General features: G+C 37.4%; 2 protein-coding genes across 31 annotated transcripts in view; one reads left to right on the top strand and one right to left on the bottom strand.

Annotated features, from left to right (window-relative positions):
* LOC147571616 (uncharacterized) overlaps positions 1–6,246 on the top strand; it is a 624,145-nt gene extending 617,899 nt beyond the window's left edge. For 25 of the 29 annotated variants that reach the window (XR_015247222.1, XR_015247223.1, XR_015247227.1 and 22 more), the window contains one exon: positions 3,602–4,312. The gene's annotated coding sequence lies outside the window, so the exon portion shown is untranslated. Of the gene's footprint in view, positions 1–3,601; positions 4,313–5,414 lie in introns of those variants that run through there. The other 4 variants (XR_015247221.1, XR_015247224.1, XR_015247228.1 and 1 more) reach the window with 1 other exon arrangement.
* LOC147571620 (uncharacterized) overlaps positions 1–13,336 on the bottom strand; it is a 382,686-nt gene that overhangs the window by 338,598 nt on the left and 30,752 nt on the right. The gene's annotated exons all lie outside the window — the stretch shown is intronic.

The following is a 13,336-nucleotide window of genomic DNA, read 5'->3' on the forward strand; positions in this document are numbered from 1 at the left end:
CTGGGCTCCAAGTGACCCTTGCAGTTGTGTCTGCATCTACATGTACTTGGGGAAGTCCTGCATGCGCTCTCCACTTACAATTCTAGCAAGGGCAGATTTGGGTGCTGGTGTTTGCACAAACCTTACGCTTTTCTTTGGCATCTCCTGGTTGCTCTGTGTCTCATATTCTCTGGCCACTCAGCGGGAGATAAGGGTGAAATGAAAATGAATGAATGAATGAATGAATGAATGAGGTGGTTTGTTAGTGGTTTCTTTTATTTTTAAATTTTTTTAAAATTTACATCCAAATTAGCATCTAGTGCAACAATGATTTCAGAAGTAGATTCCTTAGTGCCCCTTATCCATTTAGCCCACTGCCCCTCCCAGAACCCTGTTTGTTCTCCATATTTATGAGTCTCTTCTGTTTTGTCCCCCTCCCTGTTTTTATTTTTGTTTCCCTTCCCTTATGTTCATCTGTTTTGTCTCTTTAAGTCCTCATATGAGTGAAATCATATGATTTTTGTCTTTCTCTAATTTCACTTAGCATAATACCCTCCAGTTCCATCCACATAGTTGCAAGTGGGAAGATTTCATTCTTTTTGATTGCTGAGTAATACTCCATTGTATATATATATACTACATCTTCTTTATCCATTCATGGTTCGGTGGACATTTGGGCTCTTTCCATACTTTGGCTATTGTTGATAGTGCTGCTGTAAACATGGGGGTGCATGCGTCCCTTCGAAACAGCACACCTGTATCCCTGGATAAATGGCTAGTAGTGCAATAGCTGGGTCGTAGGGTAGTTCTATTTTTAGTTTTTTGAGGAACCTCCATACTGTTTTCCAGAGTGGCTGCACCAGTTTGCATTCCCATTGTGTGTATATTATCTGATTTTGACTATGATATGCCTTGGTGGTGGTCATTTTCTGTTGAATCTAATGGGAGTTCTCTGTGCTTCCTGGATTTTGAGGTCTGTGTCATTCTCCAGATTTTGAAAGTTTTCCACTACAATTTATTCACATAAACCTTCTGCCCCTTTTTCTCTCTTTTCAACTTCTGGGATTCCTATTTTTCAGATATTATTCCTTTTTTTTTTTTTTTTTTTTGTAAGTCACTGAGTTCTCTACTTGTATTATGGTCTTTTGCCTGTTTCCCTCCTTTTCTCTGCTTCATTATTCTCCACAATTTTATGGTCTGTTTTGCTGATTCACTGCTCTTTGTCCATCCATGCCATTGTGGCATCATTCGATATTGCATGTCAGTTTTAGCATTTTTAATTTCATCCTAACTAGATTTTATTTCTTCTCTCTCTCCAGAAATGGATTTTATGCTTTTTCCACCCCCACTAGTACTCCTGTTATTGTGGTTCTAAATTCTAGTTCAGACATCTTGCTTACAGCTGTGTTGATTAAGCCCCTATCATTTCTTCCTGCTCTTTCTTTTGGGATGAATCCCTCATCTTGTTATTTTGGAGGAAGAAAAAAAATTGGTCAAATAAAAAAAATTCAAATAAAGGAAGCTAAATTCTAGGTGTGTTTTGGTTGCCTTGTGAAAGAAGCTTGTTATGTGGGGAATAAGCTTAGAAATTTGTTAGCAAAGGGATGACTTGAAATAATGGTTAATTTCGTGTGTCTCAAAGTGTTCATGAGTAATTGTAAAGATAGCTATGAAGAGCTTTGGTAACCTAAAACTTTGAAGTTTTGCTAAGTTAAATGATAAACTGGGTTGAATTCATTGGTATCTAAGTATTTTCCAAACGAGACAAAATACTAAAGCAATGATTACTGAACATTACTGAACATTTTGTGCTTTCAGCTTCTTTTTGCACAGAACCTGAGGATACTTGGGTTTGTTGGTCAATGTGCTGTGTGCTTAATTGAAAGACTGTACTATGGAAGAACCTCTGTTTTAAAATTTCAGATCTAGAAAAATTCTGATGTAACAGTTCACAATTGGTCACTACTTAGTTTTCACTGGAGACTAAGGTTTCTAAGAGGTACAATTCTTCTGCTAAATGTAATTAAGATTGATGGAAATAAGGAAAGCAACTCTGAATTAAAAAAAAAAAAACATTGTAAAAGGTTCATGAAGGAAAATCTTTGGAAAGGAATTTTATGTGCTGTTGGGACAAGGTTGAAATAAATGGATTTTAAAAAGTACACTGGTATAAGATTGCAATTCTGCTTTTCTCTCTGTTAAAAAAGACAAAGGTTTCTTGGATTGTTGGTTGCTCTTGATGAAAAAAAAATGTAAACAAGGTTGTTTTTTTCTTCTCTTTTGTCTCCCTAGAAAACCAAAGTTTCTATGTTTTGCCTTTATCGTGTCTTTGGTTACTTAAAAAAGGTTAAAACTTCTCAATATTAAAGGAGCTACGTTTTACTCACAGCTATATAACCCTACATATTTGCCTTTAAAATCTTCATGGCACCTTGGTTAAATAAATAATTAAGTTTCAAGTTTCATAATGACCAATAATCCTATTTAGACATGTACTTTAAAACTTTCTGAGGGTTGGGGCACCTGGGTGGCTCATTTGGTTAAGCGTCTGCCTTCAGCTCAGGTCATGATCTCACAGTTTGTTAGTTCGAGCCCTGTATCGGGCTCTGGCTGACAGCTCAGAGCCTGGAGCCTGCTTTGGATTCTCGGTTTCCTTCTCTCTCTGGCCCTCCCCCACTTGTGCTCTCTTTCTCTCAAAATAAATAAATGTAAAACTTTCTGAGGGTTTTAACAAACTTCCTCAAGATGTGAATTGTAAATGAAGTCTTTTTGACTAATTAGACTTTTTGGTTGGTATGTTAAATTACTTGGAAAGAACTCTCAAATAATGATACACCTTAGGTTGTATTGCTTGGGTCAATGCTGTAACTGTTCAAATATATATGTGAAATTCCTGCAGTTTTAATATGCTTTGATAATAAGGTTATGACTTGATATTCTGATTATTGAAGTGTTCTGTGTTACAGAAATAACTGAATTTTCTTGTCAAGTGCATTACAGTCTTTTGTCACTTGCACAATGAGTTTCATCTTCAAGGAGGTTCATAAAAAGAACTTTAAAAAAAAAACAAATACAGCTTTTAGATATCTTTAAAATCATAAAAGTGAAATTGGCAACAATTTCTAGAACTAAAAAGCTGCATTCAAACTGAACAAAAGATTACTAACATGACACTAAGTGAACTGAAAAAAATTGTAATTTTTATGACTTTTGTTTGGAACATTACTGGTTCTCTAATGTTTGCTCTTCCAGATTAGGAAGAGCTCAGGCTCACACAACAGGAAAAGAAGGTCTTGACCTTACAAAGACTTGACCTTGCATGTGGATACTAATCGACTACTCCAGCCAGAGGGACGACACTCTTTCCTCACTACCGCCATCTCTGCAACAGCTCAGACAATGAGAAGCCACCACATTTCAAACCACCATTTTACACCAATGGACTTTTAATCGGACTTTCCTACTTACCCTTTTTCTCCTTAAAAAAAGCATCCCCCCCCGACTTTGTTTCCTGTCCTTGCTTATGGTTTTGCCACGGCTTGTATGTCCCAGATTACAATTTTTCATTCCTGAATAAAACCATCTTCTTCTGGTAAAATAACTGGCAGTTTCTATTTTTAAGGTTAACAATTCTTGGTGATCAGAAGTGGGCTCCAGAGAAGACCCCAACTGCTCCAGAGCTGGCTAGCAAACAGGTGCAGTACCCATGGACATTTCTGAGCTGCTTTCATGCCTACCCTGGGGCTTTAAGGACAAGTTTTCTCCTGGTTTTCAAGCTCCACACCTCATGTCTCAGTTCTCCAAGATTTATTTGAGATCTATTTACGATGTTTTTTTTTTTTTTTCTTTAATCATCTCAGAGGGTACTCATTTGGCCTTAAGTCTAAAGGAACTGTGCTAGCTTTTGGTCTAGTTCCTGTTTTGAATGAGACTGCTCCTAATGGAACTGGACTAGCCCTCACTCTGAGTCCTTTTCAAAATCAGACCTTTCCAGTTGGAACTGTGCCAGTAGGAATTGTGAAGGCCTTTGTTCCTATTTCCCTTTGCAACTGGACTGTTCCCATTGGAACTCTGCCTGTTGGAACTGTGTTAGCTTTCAGTCTATGATCTTTTTGGGGCTCAACTGTTCTCTCTGGAACTGTGCTGGCCTTTGGTCTGATTCCTTCTGGAAACAGGCTGTCCCTGAAAACCTTCTAAGAAATGGGATCCCAGACATCAAAATGCTTTGAGGGCATCCTGCCTACTGGGACTCTGGATGGTTTTATGTTTAAAGACTATGGTCCCTCTCTGTATGCACATTTATAAATAAATAGACTGACTTAACCAGAAATAATTTAGAACTTCAAAGGCCATGATGGGGAACTTTCAGTCATTTCAAACTTAATTTTCTCAAAGCTAAACTGGACAACCAGGGTTCTAAAATTGACAAAACTGAATGAGATGCTTATTTCAGTAGGTATTTTGAAGCTTCCAAATGCTATCAAGAATCAAAAATTACATCTCTCCTTGGGGTGCCTGGATGACTCAGTCGGTTGAGCGTCCGACTTTGGCTCAGGTCATGATCTCACGGTTTGCGAGTCTGACCCCGAGTTGGGCTCTGTGCTGACAGCTCACAGCCTGGAGCCTGCTTCGGATTCTGTGTCTCCCTCTCTCTCTGTTCCTCCCCTGCTCATACTCTGTCTCTCTCTCTCAAATATAAATCAAGATTAAAAAAAATTTTTTTTTCAATTGTATCTCTCCAAATACAATCTTAATGATGCAAGCATAGATTAAAAATACAAAAAGGGGCTTCTGAGTTCTCTTCTTCCCTTCCCCCACCTTCTCTGTCTACAGAGAGGAGGCAATCACCTTGTGCTCAGGCCACACCTCAGGCCCTGCCTCTGGTGCCCATCTTCCTCTGACATAGTGTGTAAGGCCATGACTCAGGCCTCCCATTTTTCTTAAGGCTCCTTTCCTGTTGTTTTGTTTTGTTTTGATCTCAGTTGTAATGTCCCCAATTGGCAGCTCATACCACCTCCTCCAGGGTCCCTTCCAGGCCAATAGCCAATTTTTGCATCTTCCTCTGAATATCTGGGGGCAAATGAGTGACACATTTGTCATTTAAAATCATCTCAGCCTCAGGGGTGTCAGGGGAGATAGCCATATATTTAATGAGAGCCTCCCTAAACCTCTTAGGAAGGCCATCGGGCTCCCATTTTGTGTTTGTAAAATAGTGGCTAATTTAACATAATTTAAGGGCTTAACCTGAGACCTCCTTAATGTCTCTAAAGCACAAGCTTGGAAGTGGTGGCAATACCATTTCTTCATGGGATGGTCATAGTCTCAATTAGGATCTTGGGATGTAATTACCTGGACCCCAGTAGGAAACCAAAAGTTCCCTATAGGGCCTCCAATCCCATGATAATTAGCGAGTTGTCTTTATCTTTTTCTTTCAGAATTTATGGATCAAAATCATCCCAACTTTTCAGAATGCATCCCACAGGAGTATTGGCCTTGGTTGGAGAATTGCCCATCTATAGGAAAAGGAGGAAGAGGCATCCCTTATGTTAATTGTCCCATAGCTGGCCAGGAGAAGCTTCATGTCCTGATCCTGATAGTTGGACAGGAGAAGAAGCCTCATCTCCTGGCCCTGCATTTTGCCTGGCTACTCCACTGGCAGCCAAAAGCTTTGTCAGTGTCGTGAGGTGCTGGGAGCAGTCACTCTTGTCCAAGTTGACCCTACCTCCAAGAACTGACCTTGTCTTCCCTGATTTCTCCTATCGCTCTGTTTTCTGCCTGCAGGACTTTGGGGGTATCGACTACGACCAAGCAAGACTTCCCTGGTTTAGAAGGATGCACTAATTTTATTTTGGCCCAAGAATAATCATCTTTACAAATATATTTTAAAAGGCTTGTGAAAACCATTTTTTGTAAGGATAAAATTGGCTGCCCAGAGGGCAGAGGGCCAAAGGAGAGGTCTATTTCCTTGCCTTTTTCAGCAGTGCCCACAGAAATGTGTTCTAGCCATGTAGAGTATCTAGGCTGTTACAAATTGGAGGACACTGGGCTAAGTGTAGCAAAATGGCTCCTATGTATTCTAGTAAAAGCCCTTTATATATTATAGTGATCTATCCCTTAAATGACACAGGCATCCATTCCTGTTTGAAACAGAAACAACCCAAATATGGAGCATTTGGAGTCTGGCAGCGAGGACATTGTCACCATCTCCCCAGCCTTTGGATCAAAGGAGGGCAAATTTCAAGGCTTGAGTAAAACAAATCCAAAGGGCATGCTGTCCTGCTTTTTTGGTTAAAATCACATTCTCCCCCATCTTTTTGGGCAGACAGAAGTGGGGGGAAAACCTTTGTTTACCTTTTTTTTTTTTAGTCAAAAGCATACTGACAAGCCAAGAAACCTTTGCTTTTTTTTTTTTTTTTTTGTTTAAATATATTTATTTTTCTCTTTATTATTTGTTTAAGCTTTGTTTCCACAACTTAAATTTTCTTATTTCAAGATTAATACAGCTCATTTTAACTCACATGAAAATGTCTAACATTGATATTATGAACAAAAACACTTCATGAATTTCTTTGCCTTCTATGTATAGACCATGTAAGCTGCAAGATTTGGGGTCGTGAACTAAAACAACCTGTTGGGATTCAAGTTAGGGCACACGGCTCTGGTGAAGGGGACACTCTCCTCTTTTCTTCTATCTGGGACAGCCACGAGTTAGCTGTGCCTGGTGGTGCCAGGCAGAGTGTGCAGTGTTGCCAGTCTTCCTGAAATAAAAAGAAAGTAGGATCTATATATTCTTAGCTGGAAACCTATCAGCTAAAAAAGAGTTTGGTTCTGCAAAAGACCTTGTTAAGAGGATAGAAAGACAAGCCATAGAATGGGAGAAAACATTTGCAAACCACATATATGACAAAAGACTAGTATCTAGAGAATATAATAAACCCTAGACACTCAATAGGACAAACAAGTCCAGATAAGAAGAGGGCAACATACATGAAGAAACATTTTACTCAGAAGATATACAGACAGCAAATGAACACATGAAAAGATGTTCAACATAATTAGCCATTAAGGAAATGCAAATCAATACCATAATGAGATATCACTGCTCACCTATCAGAATAGCTAAAATCATAATTTAAAAAATAGTGATAACACCAAGTGCTGGTGAGGATGCTGAGAAACATGTGCTGTTGGTGGAAATGTAAAATGGTATAGCCCCTCTGGAGATTGGTTTGGCAGTTTCTTAAGAAAATAAATATGCAATTATCATATGACCCAGCAATCACACTCCTGGACAGTTGTCTGAAAGAAACAAAACCCCACACTCCTGCAAAAATCTGTGCACAAGTATTCAAAACGGTTTTATTCATAATTGCCAAGACCTGGAAACAAACTCAGTACCTTTCAATGAGTCAGTGCTTAAACAAACTTGGTACATCCTTGCCATGGAGCACCACACAGCACAAACTATCGATATACAGAAAATCTTGGATGGATCGCAAAGGAACTGTGCTGAGTGAAATCTTCATATGAAACTGGCTATCTCATCACCTTATAAAAAAGCCCTTTAGAAAACAAGCCCTATGTAAGCACACAGAGATCCTAAGACCCTGATCTAGAAGTTACATATAATATGTGTGCATAAAACAGAAAATAATATTATTATAAGGAATATTTAGAAACCACCTGATAGCTCTTGGAATTGAAATGTTTAAAAAATGAAAAACAACAGAAACAATGGTATCAGTGCTGTGCTAGAACCAGCTGTAACAGCTCATGAGAGCCACTCTGTAAATCTTCATGGAATTTTGTGAGCTGCAGTTAAATATTGAATTATAAACTTATAGTTAAATAAATTATATTTAGAAAGATAAAAGACATTTGAAACACATATCATCCTAATTATTTTATTACATTTCACTCTTATCTGTGCTCTTGATGTTATTTTTATCAGTTGTATTAGTATATAGGAAATGCTCCTAATGAATTATAACACATCTCTTTCCACATACCCATTCATGATCTCAGGTTGGTGGCTTGAAATTGGCTGTAGTGGAAATATTTATATCATAGAAATTGGCAAACCATATAAATCATGACATGATTTATTACCTTGTAGAATGTCTAGATTTTTAAAAAGATAGATAAAATGTTAAGAATGTACATTACATTCAAAATTTGTCATGTTTTTACATTATGAATAACATGAAAACTTGTGAAACAATTTTTCTAGTATTTGAAAAAAAATTACCCATTTCAACCAAGAAGTTCCTCATGTCATTGATGAATGAGTGAAGCTCCCAACATCTATCTTTACTATTTCACTTTTGTTTTACTTATTAAAGTAAATGAGTACATCAAACAACATTCCTATCAGAACAATGATTTATATATTGCAACCATAGATTTGATACAAATATAAGCTGCAAAAACCAACTGAAGCATTCTGTGAGAACCTATTGCTATTTGAAATTCAAAAATTAAGATATTTTATATTTCATTATTTGTAAGTTAAATATTACACATCGTTTAAATCCGTAAAAGTTACATCAAACATGCATGCATATCTACATGCATACATTCTGTCACAGAGCTGGTTGTCAAATATTTACCAGCATGACCCTATTTTTTTTTTATTGTGTTGTTTAATTTTTTAATGTTTATTTATATTTGAGAGAGAGAGAGAGAGAGAGACAGTGTGTGAGTGGGGAAGGTGCAGGGAGAGACGGAGACAGAATCGGAAGCAGGCTCCAGGCTCGAAGCTGTCAGCACAGAGCCTGAAGCCGGGCTCGAACCCATGAGCCGTGAGATCATGACCCGAGCCGAAGCCAGACGCTCAACAGACTGAGCCACTCAGGTGCCCCCAGCATGACCCTATTTGTAATGAAAAGATTTCTAAAAAATTTTACAAAACAGAGTATGGGGAAGTTGGAGGAAATAGAGATGAAAATGTATGAAACATAAGAAACAAAGCTCAGTCTTGGAGATCTAATATCTAATCATAGGATTTATATAGGAAAAGAGAAAGGCAGAGGGGATGGATCATTAAAAAATAACAGAAGACGATTTCTCACAATTGAATGGACCCACATAGATACCCAATAAAATGAATTTTAAAAGATACACAGCAAAGTGTATCACCAAGAGATGTCAGAACACCAGGATAAAGAGGAGTTCCTGAGAGCTTCTGTAGAGAGGACAGAATAACTAAAAGATCATGATATGAAGGAACAAAAATCAAAATCATATTAACTTAAGAGAAATGTGGGAAATGAGAATTAAAAATACTTTAAAATTTTGAGGGAATTTAGAATTGTACACTAGCTAAATTATCCATAGAATATAAAGGAATGTAAAGGTATAGACACAGGCATTTCAAAACTTCCTCTTATGTACCCTTTTTCCAGAAGTTCCTGGAGATGTGCTCCATGAAAACAAGGCATGACTGATGCATAGGAGGATAATACATGCAGGAAACAGTGGATCCAACAGAAAGATGGCAAAAGAATTTTCTTGAACAATGGAAACATTAAACCCCCAAAGTCATCTGTGAGACAGACCTCTAGGGCCACTGATATTGTTTGGGGCAGGAGGGTTGATAAGTTCATGACTGATGCTACCAGAAGACAGACAACTAGTCACATTTGTGCTTTTGACAATTTTGAGAAAATTTTTATGACTGTTGAAAGTTGGGAGTAAACCCACCTGGAACACTTAGACAGCTAAGTGAAAATGAACTAAACTTTTATGAACACAACAGAAATACAAAGGGATACAAAAAGGGAAGGCAATCAAAATTCACACTGTGTGGCTAAGGTTCAAACTACAATTTGTAGTAATAATCATGCTGTACCCAGAGCATGATCCATTAAATGCAGATCCTGTCTGCATTTAAGAGTATAACATACAGGGCCACCTGGGCAACTCAGTCGGTTAAGCTCAGTCGGTTAAGCTTGATTTCTGCTCAGGTCATGATCTCATGAATTGTGAGATGGAGTCCCGCATGGGGCTCTGCACTTACAGTGTACTGCAAAGCCTGCTTGGGATTCTCTCTCTGCCTCTCCCCCACACTCTCCCTCCATCTCTTTCTCTCTCTCTCAAAATAAATAAATAAATAAATGAACAAACAAAATTTTTTTTTTTTAAAAAGAAGCTACATGAAACCATCAAATTGCCTTTCTCCTATGTACAAAAAAGAAAAAAATAACGAAAACCAAAACACTTGTCATTTTGTTCCGGTTTGTTAGGTTCCCGTTCAAATGTAAATTCCTGAAAGAGTTTGTGAAGCATACGGCCTATAAATATGGTTCTAAAAGGAAATCTCTCTTGTTTTTAAAATCAGAGCAAGGACTCCTTGGTGTATCTCTTACGTATTGGTACACGGGAACTTATTTGTTTCTGAATTATCTAATAAAAAAACATTTTTCCAATCAGAATTAGTCCTATTCATAATTAGTTGAGCTGCCTTGGTGCTCATTTCATTATAGGTTTTGAATACTAATGATGTTGCCCTTGAAAAAAATTAATCTCTTCCCGTTCATGTTTAAATCGTTCACTTTTGTTAAAAGCAGCTATCCATCTTCAGTGGCCTTTTCTGGAGACTTTCATTATCTTACATTAACAAGTTTTTCCTTTCCTTCAAATCTTAGAACCTTTTTTTATTTCTTCCCAATGCCTTTTTCCTCTTGACTTATTTTTATCCAGTCTTATTCTTTGCGATTACTTAATTGGAGACCTTAAATGGCAAGTCTCTTCTCCAAAACCTTTACTTCCTTTTTTCATACATTAACATGGAGACACCATTGAAAAGAATGAAAATTATTTAGAACACATATGTGTTTGGGATAATGGTAATACTCAAATTTAGAACCCATCTAGGACTGGAAGAGAGTTTTTAATTCTCCATACTAAAAAGAAAGCCCCAGATAGTGGGTTTGGAACAAACGTCTTCTCAGCAAACATGGAGCTGATTGATTACCAAGAATCTGACTGCTAAGAGTTATATAGTTTCTGTAAAGCCCAGTCATTTGCAGGAAAACGTCCTGGTGTATCAATCAGTCTTAGCCAGAAACAGATGGTACATCCAAGGTTTGAAGAGAAGTTCTGTTTTTAAAGGTGTTGTGTACAAAAGCTGTGGGCTTGGTGTGAGGAAACCACGAAGGGTATTGCAATGCCATTGTGTCGGGAACAGCTGTTTAAAATAAACACACTTCAGCCTCAAGGGAAGAAGTAGGGAGGAGATATATAGTGAAGGCTGTTTAGACCTTTCAACCAGGAAGAAGCAAACCGAAGCAACCCTGAAGGATACCTTTAATTTCACTTTCTTCCTTTCTCTGATCTCCTGTTTGGTGCTTCCCATTGCGCAGGCATGAACTTAAGTCAGAGGACCAAAGAGAGTTATAGGTAGTGCACGTAGCCTCTAGGAGTGCAGGGTAGAGTGGACTGTACCTCTACAGGGCATGGAAGGAACCCCACACACCTGACTCAATCATTATTACTCTGTTGTACTCCGTTCTCTTTTGTTAGGAGTCATGTTAAACAGGTTATTACACTTTAATAACAGCCTTATCATTCATTAAATATTCCTTAAGAAATAGTTTCAGTGAGGGGCGCCTGCATGGCTCAATTAGTGAAGCGTTGGCCTCTTGGTTTCCACTCAGTTCATGATCTTGTGGCTCATGAGTTTGAGACCTGTGTCTCTGTGCTCTGTGTTGACAGTGCAGAGCCTGCCTGGGATTCTCTCTCTCTCTCTCTCTCTCTCTCTCTGCCCCTCCCCATCACTCTTTTCTCTTTCTCTCTCTCTCTCTCAAAATAAGTAAAGTTAAAAAAAAAAGAAAATAGTTCAGTGAAATTAATAAAGTAAACATGAAAAGTATAAAAACCAAATACCTTTCTGCCAATCACAAAAGCACATTTAAATATCTAAGGTTTTTTTTTTTTTTTTTTTTTAATGGATAGAAATCAGGGAGAAAGCAAATGAGAAAAAACAGAGGTGGGATTCAGTTATATGTTGCTCAAAATTTCAATAATAGAATTAGTAGGTCCAATTACATAGCAGTGATAACTCAGCATTTAAAATTCATACCTTATGTAGTACACAGCTTGTCCTAGAACTTTTATGAAAGTGTATTGCGTATTTGGTTATGAAAAAAGTCAATACGTGATAAAAAGCAGAAATCACACAAGATATTTTCTAAAATGTAATATAACTTTAACCTTGAAGTTAATAAAATATTCCTTTGGAAAAAATTTAAAACAGTAATAATAAATAACTGATGGAATGAAATCAAAACTATAATTATATTTCTTAGAAAATAATCATGTCTTCAAACGAAGACTTCTTTCTTTGCTAATTAGCAAGAATGTATTAAAGTGAAAGATTGTATGTTGCACTCAAGAGATTAAAATGAGAACAATAAAATGAACCCGAACTATAGGGGAAAAGGTAATAATTAAATCTAAAGTAGAAAATAATGAATTTGAAACAGTTTGTATTTTCTTTTTGTCTCACCTAATTCTTTGCTTCTTTGTCTCTACTTCCTTACTTTCTTTCAAATTGATTATTTTGTGATTTATTAACCTTTGCTTTTTTAACAGATACTAGGGCAGAATTTTAATCTTATACCAGTGTACTTTTAAAATCCATTTATTTTAACCTTAGTCCATCCTGAGCACATATAAAATTTATTTCCAAAGATTTCCCTTCACAAACCTTCTACAACTTTCCTTTCCTTTCAGATTGTGACCTAAGCCCCTTTTCTCCAAACAACCAGTCTCATTTGGGACAAAATTACCTTCTTTTACCTTCAACAAAAATGTATTCCCCTTCCTTACATATATCCTACTTTTCTACATAGTAACTTTCTTATCAGTCTTAATTACATTAAGCAGAATTTTTTTTTTCAACGTTTTTGTTTATTTTTGGGACAGAGAGAGACAGAGCATGAACGGGGAGGGGCAGAGAGAGAGGGAGACACAGAATCGGAAACAGGCTCCAGGCTCCGAGCCATCAGCCCAGAGCCCGACGCGGGGCTCAAACTCACAGACCGCGAGATCGTGACCTGGCTGAAGTCGGACGCTTAACCGACTGCGCCACCCAGGCGCCCCACATTAAGCAGAATTTTAACTCTTAAGAAACCTTAGTCTCCCATGAAAACTAAGTAGTAACCAATTGTGAACTGTTACAGAATTCGGCAGATGGCAAAATTATCAATTAAGCAAAAGCATGTTTTCCAAAAGACCCAAATATCCTTTGTTTCTGTGCAATAAGAAGTAAAAAGCACAAACCTATGTTTAGCAGTCAATGCTTTAGCACTTTATCTCGTTTGGAAAAGACCTAGATGTCCAATGAATTCAATTT

Source organism: Puma concolor, unplaced genomic scaffold, assembly GCF_028749965.1.
Source record: "Puma concolor isolate L17-30 unplaced genomic scaffold, mPumCon1.1.hap2 unalloc_scaffold_14, whole genome shotgun sequence".
In the NCBI taxonomy this organism is placed as follows: Eukaryota; Metazoa; Chordata; class Mammalia; order Carnivora; family Felidae; genus Puma; species Puma concolor.